We start from the raw sequence: 11328 nt of genomic DNA, 5'->3' as shown, positions 1-11328 counted from the left end.
AGGAAAATGAACCCTTAGATATGTATTTTAATGTTTTTTCTTTCATTCATTTGTTTCTAACGCATTTATAAGATTAACTCTTTGTTTCTTTGTATGTCCCTCCCCCACAGTATATCCTGCTCTCACTATATTTGATGTCAGTATAACTTGTGGAGGAGATGGGGAAAAACAAGTCGTTTAAGGATACAGGTGGACTTGTTGCAACAATGAGTAGTACAAGTTGTCATATGGAAAACGAGCTTTACAACGTTGGTGCGGGGGTGGTGGGAGGATTGCGTGGGGGCTTGGTGGGAAGGCTGGGAAGGGATGTGAAGGGTAAACAAAGGAGGAGGCTGCAATGCTTGATAAGAAATGTATGCATTATCTTGCCCTTGTAATTGTAACCCTTCTGTACAGTATGTTCACAAAAATAATATTAAAAAATAAAAAAATCAAACCATTAGCCGAAACAAAAAAAAATCATAAAGCAAAGTTTCAGGTGGCCTCACTGAGGAGTGGGCATTTGAGCTTATTCCTAAGAGTAACATGCTAGAATAGGTAAGAAACATTCTGCACGATGTAAGTAACAATATCAACAACACAATATAATGCCTACTATAAATACATTACGTACCAGAATGTTTTTATAGTTAAGGTCATTAGTTCATAAAATTTTTTCAGGCACCATGTATAACAGCTACCATTACATTCTACCATACAGATGAGAAAAACGACTTAACAGAAAAATCAGAATTATGTAATCACCTCACTAAGGTTACACCCCTGGTAATTATTAGAGTCAAGACTCAAATTCAGACAACCTCATTACAGTGCTCATTTTCTTCACTGCTTCTTTTAGTATTTGAGATAAAAAAGTAGAATTGAAAAAAGCACCAATATTCTGGAGGGACTTGGGCATAGTATGCGATGTAATTAATTATAAATAATGAAATAAAAAGCTAAGAGTATAAGTTTGGAACCACTTTATTAAAAATTTTATAACTAATGCTAAGGAAATTTTAATTCATTGAAGAAATAAAGATTAAAGTAAGATTAAGAAATAATAATGCCTTGTGAGGAAGTGACATAACCCTTTGTAGGAATATAAGTTAAAAATTATGATGAAGAATACATCTGAGATAAGTACATCTAGACAAAAGAGAGAGGTTGCAGATAAAAACTAAAACACTTGTGTCCCTTATATAAGAGTTGCTGCTTAGATAAGTGGAAAGACTAAATGAATGATATATTCAATTTTTGTTGCTGGAATTGAGTACATTAATAAAAATGAAACATTTCCAAGCCTATAATCAAGTTCAACACATTAACCTTAATGTTATTTATATTGTGGCTATTTCTGAACTTTTCCAGCAAAGAAATGGGAGATAGGTTTTCTCATGTCATTATCAAAATGACTAATCTCAATTACAGTGGTGTTTTGGAGGAATGCTATGCATGATAGAAAAGTAACAAACCGCAAATTTGACAAAGAAATCTTTATCATGATGACTTTTGCTTGAGTGCTATATGCTTTATTTTATTTTATTTTTCATATGCATTCAATGTTTAATATATTACTACAATTCATTGGCAGTAAATGAAATGTAATCTTAATTGCCTAAAACTTAATTCATCTACTAAGGTCTAACTTCACTCTAAGAAAATGACGTAGGAGCTGGAAAATCTGGATCAATTCGTTTCTATCTTTTACTGATTATAAATATTATCTTACAAGTCCAAGTCACTAGTTTTGGAAAATGTGTACTTGAAATGGGTAACTAATATTATTCTTTCTTTTGGGGGGGTGAGGTTCCGGTCGTGGAGCCTGTACTCTGGGCCTGGGCACTGTCCCTCAGCTTTTCAGCTCAAGGCTAGTGCTTTACCATTTGAGCCACAGCACCACTTCTGGCTTTTTTCTTTTTGCTTATGTGGTGCTGAAGAATTGAACCCAGGGCCTCAGGCATGCAAGGCAAGCACTCTACCACTGAGCCACCTTCCCAGCCCCACTTATGTTATTCTTTAGGTCAAAGTGGCAAAATAGAGCATTGAATAAAATATTGTCTCGAGGCCACAGTTCTTGGATTACAATTTCACTTCCATCAGTGATTGTGTTAACTTTGGTCAAGTCACTTTATTTGTGCCTTGTGTTCCCTGCAATTATTTATAAAATATGAACAATGACATCTCTTACTAAGGTGAGCAAAACTAATGTTTTTAGTATACTTCATAGATACACAGAATTTAATGAACAGTAGCTATAAATCTACAATTATATAATGTTGAACTTGTACATCAACAACAATTATTAATCATATTATTTCCTCCTTCAAGAAAGTGGTATTTGTCTATTAGAAAGGAGCAAAGTCGGGTGCCAATGGCTCACAACTATAATCCTAGATATTCAGAGGCCAAGATTTTAGGATCACAGTTCAAAAACATTCAGGGCAGGAAAGATTGTGAAGTTCTTTTCTTCACTTAACCAGCAAAAAGCCAGCAGTGGGGCTGAGGCTAAAATGGTAGAGTGCCAGCATTAAGAAATAAAAATATGCAACAGTGCCCAGTCCCTAAAATCAAGCCCCAGTACTGGCACAAAAAAAATAAATACAGCATAGCAGATTTGTTTACCATAGCTGCTTAATGTTTTTGAAATGTCCAGTTTTCCTCATGTTAGAACTGAGAGCATTGATAAATACTCTATAAGCAGTAACAATGAATATAATTTTGGCCCCATGTTTAATGATAGGAAAATGGTAAGTAATAATTTCCATTCTGAAAACCTAAGGTAAATGATTCGGTTATAAATGCAGCTTTTGGTTACCTTGTCTTTGAGTTGACAAAGTATACAAAATGCAATTAGGAGAAAAAAATCAGTAGGAGAAAAAGGGGAAAGTTCATGTTTAATTCTTCTTTTATTGCAAACTGAGGGACATTCCATAATTATTTCTGGTCTACAGTTTTATTTTAGTAAGCTTCTCTATGGCCATTCTTGACAAGGGTCAACATTTCTTCCTTCCCCTGTGGGAGGTGATGTATATTTTGACACCTACAAAAAGTGATGAAATTGAGCAACATGCTTCAGTGTCATAGGTTATTCCCCTATGACCAGAGTTCCAATTACCTAACACCTTCCTTGTAAAACTCATTGCAAAGAGTTTAGGGAATGAAGCTAGAGGATAGAGTACAAGTTACAAAAGGGGAAATGATCTTGGAGTCCAACAAGAGAGCAGATATTGTTGCATACAGAGGGAGTGGGTATATATTGACAGAAAAATGTTTGGTAGATTTATAATGATCAAGGCAAAGCATGACCCCATAAGCCTGTGGTAACATCATTGAATGTTCACTGAAGATGATTGACTTTGGTGTTATGACTTCTTGTCTCAGCAAACATCAAAATGTGAGCAGAAATACAGAAATAGGGAGAGAAAATAAGCTATTGATTTTTTTTGTGTGTCATCTTAACCTGGAGACTATTTGAAGGTCAGTATATATATCTATATCTCATGGACTGCTTTTTGGATAGCTATCATGGTTTTCTGACACAAATGCCAAAAAAAAACCTAGTTAATATTCTGCAGATATTATAGAGTATGAAAAGGTTTCAGCTGAGGCAAACAATCTCTCTGGAAAATCAAACCCAAGGAAGATAAACTACTTATTAATTTGACTGTTTATCAAAAGCCCAGATAAAAGAGAACATATTTCTATTGGTTCAACCGGTTGGACACAGGGCAAACAGGGAGACTTTGGGTATTTTGTCTATCACACTAGAACCTAAAAGTAGTTTATTTATATGCCAGGATTATACTATATATACTTTTCTTAGTTCTTGTTGTGTACCAATCACTGGATCTATCTTTATCTTTTCCATACTTCTGGTGGTAAACCATTTGTGAAGATAAACTTGCATGCTGTATAAGTAAAAGGCAAGAAAATCAAAATAGGTCCCTAATTTAAGGAATCTCTCTCTCTCTCTCTCTCTCTCTCTCTCTCTCTCTCTTTCTCTCTCTCTCTCTCTCTCTCTCTCTCTCTCTCTCTCTCTCTCCACTCCCCACCATGGTAAAATATGCTACTACATAATGCATTTTTATAGTTAAACACTGTCCATGGTATTCTGGCCATACTGTGTCTCAGGAAAAATACTTAGAAAATTGTTTTATAATTTATAAAAGTAAGGGAAACACTGTGTAACTGTGTCTGGCTTCTGTGCATCACATATAAACCCACAGCATAAAAAAACCTGACAAGGGAATGAGTAGAAACTAGAAATGGTCACAAATTTATTTTGGTCATGGTGATGATGGAAATCTTCTAAATTTAGATTATGTAGTAGGGTGCCCAACATTGCTAATACACTAAAGGTCATTTAATCATGTAATTAAAATGGCTGAATTTCATTATTCCTATAATGTATGTATCTTAAATACTGTTAAAGAACTATTCTTTAGGAAAATGCTGATCGTGTTTCAAAAATGTGGATAAAGGCAGGAGAGTGAATTGACCTTGATGCTATTTATACATCTGTAGTACCAATTGTTTTTGTCTTTGAATGACTCTGCTAGGATGAAAGTCCCTGTGCATACTACCAATTTTTCCAATGTGATATCGTAAAGAAAACTACTCCAAGTTCCTTCTCTGGAAATGTGGGCAGCTGCATCGATACAATAGCAGTTGCTTGATATTTTCATTCATACAGGCCTAACATAAGGCTGTTAGCAGCAAAATTTCACCACAATTTTTCCTCCATTTTCTTTTCTCACTTCTGTAGATTGTAACATACCTTGATTGGGTTTTGAAACTACAATCCTGTCCAGTTGAAAATCTTTGGATATTCTACTCTCTTGGTTTATTGTACACAAAATGTTTTAGATTTTCCAAATGGCCACTGGTCAACTAGATTTTTAAATGATTCAAGATCAAAGGTCTGTTTTCCTCCTTTTATATATTTGAAACTAGTAATTGCTTTGGCCAAGAAGGATGAATAACAAATATAACATTCACTTCACCTTAGATTAAAAAAAATAGTTTGTAACCTTTAAACATGACTTTAAAAAACACTCAGAAAGGAAAACTGGTGACATTGTTATGGACACAGAAGAATGAAGTTAACCTAGTAAGTGGGATTTTTCAATGCTAATTGTGACCTGCACTGAATTAGACTAATGATGGAGTTCCGACTTGCCCCATAATTTCACAGTTGTCTCAAATTAATTCATTAGTCAACTTTAGTGATGATTCCAGTTGGCCTTTACATTTACGAATTTGAAAACACATTTTCATTTTAATTGTATTTATTTATTATCTTTATGTAGCTGTACAAACGAGTTGCCATTTAACAAAGTAGTTTATGAATATAATGCATCTTGTTAAATGTCACCTCTTTCAACATTCTTACCTATTCCTCCCCTAACCCACTCCCTAACCCACCCCTTAATTTTCTAGGATATATATTAAATTCTGACTAAATTTACCCCTTCTCCTCTTCATTCATCTACCCAATTCCCTTTGACCCCACAATACCCCTTTCAAGTACACACTTTGAAAATCTCTTTTAATATTTCATTCAGTATTCTATATATTTAGTATAATCCAAAATAATTTAAGGTTGGAATGATTTACCACTGCACTTTTGAATGTAAGAATACTTGTTGACTGAATTCAAAACCCCATCTACGCCTACATTTGCAACATCATATCTAAAGTTTTGGGGGAGCATCGACTAGTTCTACCCAGTATCCTTCTGACTCAATTTCAAGACCCAGCCAGACTCTTCTTCTTTTAAGGAATCTTTTCCAATTGTTCCAGTTGTCTGTTATTCAGTAATATTCATAGAAAGCAAGCTATAGTAATTTGTTTAGTTGTCCATTGATAAGCTAGAGGTTACCTTGAGAGTAAGCCATGTCATATCTTCATAACTCCATATGATGGTGCACACTATTACAAGTCAATAAACCCTTGCTGAATTGAAACATACATGAATTGGTGGATGGTAATCACCAAAATTTTAAATTGATAGTTGCTGAAATTAAGATCTTGTTGTTTGTATTAAAATATGACCATTCATAATTATAGATATAGATTAAAATTATATTGAATCATTTAGAGTCATGACAACATAAAATTATTAAACTTGATCAGTATAAGGTAAATGGGGCTTCATAAGATGCTAAGGTAAACAAAAATTCAGTATGTAACAATTTTTTTTTAAGTTAGCCTTGGGCTGGGAAGGTGGCTCAGCGGTAGAGTGCTTGCCTTGCATGCATGAGGCCCTGGGTTCGATTCCTCAGCACCATATAAGCAGAAAAAGCCAGAAGTGCTGCTGTGGCTCAAAAGGTAGAACACTAGCCTTGAGCTGAAGAACTGAGGGACAGAGCCCAGGCCCATAGTTCAGACCTCACAACTGGCAAAAAAAAAAAAAATAGCCTTAAATGGTTGAATTTTACTTTCTCAATGTACTTGTCTATAACCTGTCTACTTACTTAGCCATGCTTAATATTATTTTCTGAACTTGATATTAAAATTATATTTTATTGTAAAAATGTCCTAGACTCAAGAAAAAGCAATATTATTAGAAAGGTTTGTAAATAAAATGTCTTCAATCAGCCATTTTAGCCCATGAAATGGAAGTAAAATATGTAGATTTTTGTATACTTTCCCCCTCACTTACGGAATGTTTCATCAGATCAAAATGATATATAACAATGATTTAAAATTCAAATATTTGAAGATTACCTGTCAAAGCTTACAGAAATATCCAAAATCTACCTTTACTGAACCTGATTAAATCTTTGGATACACAAAAGTCAAACTAATTTAAGAAATATGCTACAAATAAGTAAAAAAAATGTAGAGAAGCTGGGTGCTGGTGGCTCACACCTGTAATCCTAGCTACTCAGGAGGCTGAGATCTGAGGATGGCAGTTCAAAAGCAGCCCAGGCAGGAAAGTCCATGAGACTCTTATCTCCAATAAACCACTAGAAAACCAGAAGTGGTGCTGTGGCTCAAGAGGTAGAGCACTCGCCTTGAGCTGAAGAGCTGAAAGATAGTGCCCAAGCCCAGAGTTCAAGACCGGCCAAAAAAAAATTCTAGAGAAATAAATGTCACACAACTTATGCACTTATTTACTTTTTACTTAGTTACTTATATTTTAAATGTTTGAACATACTTTAATGAAAAATTTTTAAAAATTAACCATAAATCTCAGTTACTTATTTATCCCACTCTAAAAATATATGTAGACTACACAATAGATCAGAGAGTGAAGTAAAATATTTGAATAAACTACAAACCAAAGAAGCTAAAAAATATTTCTAAAACAATTCAGCCAACAAAAACAAAATACACAGAAAGTTTTACTAGATATTATGACATAAACAAGCCTTGGAAAATTTGAAAGTATTTAAATCATACAAAGTATACTGCATGGCCCTCTAATATTAATTTCAACACATAAATAAGTCTATGCTGGGCACATGTGGCTTGCACCTTTTAATCATAGCTACTCAGGAGGCTGAGATTTGAGGTCAAGGCCAGCACAGACAGGAAAGTCCATGAGACTTGTATCTCCTATTAACCACCAAAAAGCTGTAAGTTCTGGTCTGACTCAAATTATAGAGTACTAGTCCCTTGTACTAGTAAAGTTCTTGTACAGGAAAGTCTATGAGCCTCTTATCTCCAATAAACCACTAGAAAACCAGAAGTGGTGCTGTGGCTCAAGAGGTAGAGCACTCTCCTTGAGCTGAAGAGATGAGGGACAGTGCCCAGGCCCTGATTTCAAGCTCCAGAACCAGCACACAAACACACACATACACACACACACACACACACACACACACACACACAAAGTTGAATATATTTACAAATATGGAGAAAATAAAACATAATCCAGGAGACTTGGTGACTGAAAGAAGAAATAGCAAGGAAAATGGAAAATATTTTGAATATTTTTTAAAAGTCTGTTTTGAAGAGTATAAGGAGGAGCACAGAAATGTTGGGTCAAAGGTGAACAAATGCAAGAGTGGTACTAGACACTATATTGAAAATAAACTTTACAACTTGTGTGGAAGGGGTATTGGGAGGGAAATCTTGGGAGAAAACAAGGGAAGCAGTGACACTATTCAAAAAGAAATATACCCGATACCTGACATATGAAACTGTAACCTCTCCATACATCACCCTTACAATAAAAATAAAAGTAAGTGAATGAAAAATTTAAAAAAAATTGAACACATAGGGTTAAATTATTAAACTATTCTGGGAAAACAATGTGTATAAGTATCTATATTTTAAATAAGGGGAAGGGGACAGAGTCCTGGTCTGACAGCGGCCTCAAACGCCCTACAACAGCTGCTCGCTGGAACCCCCTGTGCTCGTGGTAGGAGCCAACCACATGGAACGTTATGGGCCTCCCATAGGACTCAGTGTGCCTGCCATGCACTGGCCAGCCTCATGCTGTGTCTCAAGGTACCACTCTGAGTGCTGAGCTACTTAGCCAGCATCTCCTGGTTCCTGGTGCTGGCTTTCCCGCCACTGACCCAGCACACTTACATGTCAGAGAATGCCATGGGTTCCCACATGGTAGAGGAGCAGTTTAAGGGTAAAGACCGCACCTGGAGCTTTGCCCACCCAGGACTTCGCCACTCACCATAGGACGTCAGGGGCTCTGCCTGTGGCCTGGCTAGAGCGGACAATACAGTCAGTAGGGCTGTAGGTCTACATGCAGAGTTTCTCCCAGAAACTGTCCTTTCCTGGTAAGACCCATGAGCACTATATGGTGTCGGGCACTAATGTGTATGGTATTCTTCGGGCCATGCATGCTGCCATCACCAAGTCCCTAGTATTCACGGCACCCTGTGGCCCAGAATCTACCAATAGCCAGGCTGTGGGGCTGCTGTTGGCACTTGTATCCCATTTCCAAGGTCAGATTTACTGGGTCAAAAATATCATCTTTCTTGTGACAGAGCATGACCTTCTGGGCACTGAGGCTGGGCTTGAAGCTTATCACAATGTCAATGTCATTGTCATGCAGTCCTCCACTCTGCAGGGCCAAGCAGGCTCCATCCAGGTGGCTGTGGCCCTGAAGCTGAGCAGTGACATGGCTGTGGAAGGACTCAGTGGGCAGCTGCCCAACCTTGATCTGCTCAACCTATTCCAGACCTTCTGCCAGAAAGGCAGGCTGCTGTGTTCACTTCAGGGCAAGCTGCAACCTCAGGACGAGACACTGATGGATGGGTCACTGCAAAGCCTGCAGACGCTGCTGCTTATGTTTCCTCGGGAGGCCTCTGGCCACCGTCACTGCCCCCATGGCCTCTTCCTACACTTCTGGGTAGAGGCTCTGAGCCTGCATGGTATCAGTTGCTTCCGCCAGTACATGTGTGACTTGGTGGCAGTGGGAAAGGGTCTAGAGGGTATGTTCCTCAAGCTCAACCACCTCCTGGAGTGCCTGTAACAGTCATTCTTCTTCGACCTGAGGCCTGGTCTCTCCTGCTTCGTTTCCATTGGCCTCTACATACTCATGGCTGGCTTCTTGCTCCTGGTCCTAGGACTCATGGCTCTAGAGCTACAGATGCAGCTGAACAAGCCTGGCAACCACCCCTACCCCCAGCACAGGGTGTGGGGCTGGCCTCACTTGTGACTGCTCTGCTCATCTCCCAGGCCATGGACCTGGCCCTCTACATCCTGCCTGTTTTGGGCCAACATGTGGCTGCCCAACACTTCACATTGTCTGAGGCAGAAGCCATGGTGCTGCCACTGTTGGCTATTTATGTGGCTGGCCTGGCCCTTTGGCACAACACCCACTGGGTGGTGAGCATACAGACCCCAGGCTGGATATCCTAAAACTGGTGGCCCTGAAATATCTAGCACCCCAGCTGGGCTGCATCACCCTCAACAACTGGCCCCGGCTGCTACCCTCAGGAAGCCGGTCCTGGCCCCTCTATGATGCCCTGCTGGTGCTCACAAGTCCAGCTGCCATATTCCTGGGCAGCTTGTTCCAGTGGCGGAAACTGCAAGAGGCACCAAAGTCCCTGGCTGAGAGCTGGCAACTCTTCTTGACAGCTCTGGCCGTCCCAGGACATACTGGAGCACCACACCTATGGTGCAGTGTTCTTCGCACTACTGTCCTTGGGCCTATACCCCTGCTGGCTGCTCTTCTAGAATGTGCTATTCTGGATGTGAGGCCTGCTGCCGAAGCGTGCACACACAGTTAAGGACAGGGGTCCCTGCACCTCCTTTGTACCTCTTTCCTGGGAAATAAACAAGTGCTGTAAAAAATAAAAAGGTACTATCAATCAAAATTCATTGTACTTATAAGCAATTTGTTGGATGGTAACCCCATTTATAACTACTTACTGATAATATATTTTTTAAATAAAGAAAAATAAGAAGGATCTGAAATTAATCATTTCATCTTTCATCTTAGGAAGCTAGAGGTGAAAAGCATATTAAATCCAAAGCAACAGATGGGAATAAATAGCAAAAGTAATAAAATACCAAAAAATAAGCAATAAACAATAAGATAAAAAATCGGTGCTTTGAGGGTTTTAACAAAATTGACTGACCGATAAAAAAGAAAAATTTAAAAAATAAGAGAAATCTCACATTCTTAGAATCCAGAAAAGAAAGAGAACACCACAATTGATTATATAAAAGAGAAAGGATAAAAATACAATATAAAAACATACTGTAGGTCAATATAATCACATGAATTTATTGAAATATATAAATTAATAGAAAGGCAAGCTATCAAAATTAATTTGTAAAGAACAGACAGCAGTATGACAAGTAAAGAATTTGTTAGTAATTTAAGTCTCAAAGGACAAGGCTCAAATCCATATGCCTTTATTTTTTTTTAATTTTTTATTGTGAAAATACCATACAGAGGGATTACAATTACATGGGCAAGGTAATGAGTACATTTCTTATCAAGCATTGTTGTCTCCTCCTTTGTTTCACCTTCCCATCCCTTCCCATCCCCCCCCCACCAGCCAAAGTTGTAAAGTCGTTTTTCAACATAATGACTTGTACATCTCATTGTTGCAATGGGTCCACCTGTATTCCTATTTAAACGTTTTTTTTCCCTTCCCCTCCACAAATAATAACAACATCAAATACAATGAAAGCAAGGGTTATACGATGGAGGAAGGACATACAAAGTAACAAAGAAATCATCTTATAAATATGTTAGAAACAATCACAAGAAAAAAAATTGAATACTTATCTTGGGGTTCATTTCACCTAACATCTACTTATGTGACCTTTTCTGCTTGTCTCAGACATATACTAGTTATTTCAAATAAGGGAAACCATGGGACCTATGTTTTTTTGGTCCTGGCTTACTTCACTTTATAT

General features: G+C 37.8%; 1 pseudogene; it reads left to right on the top strand.

Moving 5' to 3' along the window:
• LOC105992130 overlaps nt 1–10155 on the top strand; it is a 16013-nt pseudogene extending 5858 nt beyond the window's left edge.
• Nucleotides 10156–11328: the final 1173 nt, after the last annotated feature.

This window comes from Dipodomys ordii, unplaced genomic scaffold (genome assembly GCF_000151885.1).
Source record: "Dipodomys ordii isolate 6190 unplaced genomic scaffold, Dord_2.0 Scaffold80, whole genome shotgun sequence".
Lineage (NCBI taxonomy): Eukaryota > Metazoa > Chordata > Mammalia > Rodentia > Heteromyidae > Dipodomys > Dipodomys ordii.
Note: the sequence above shows the minus strand (reverse complement) of the source record. Positions and strands in the feature narration are given on the sequence as shown.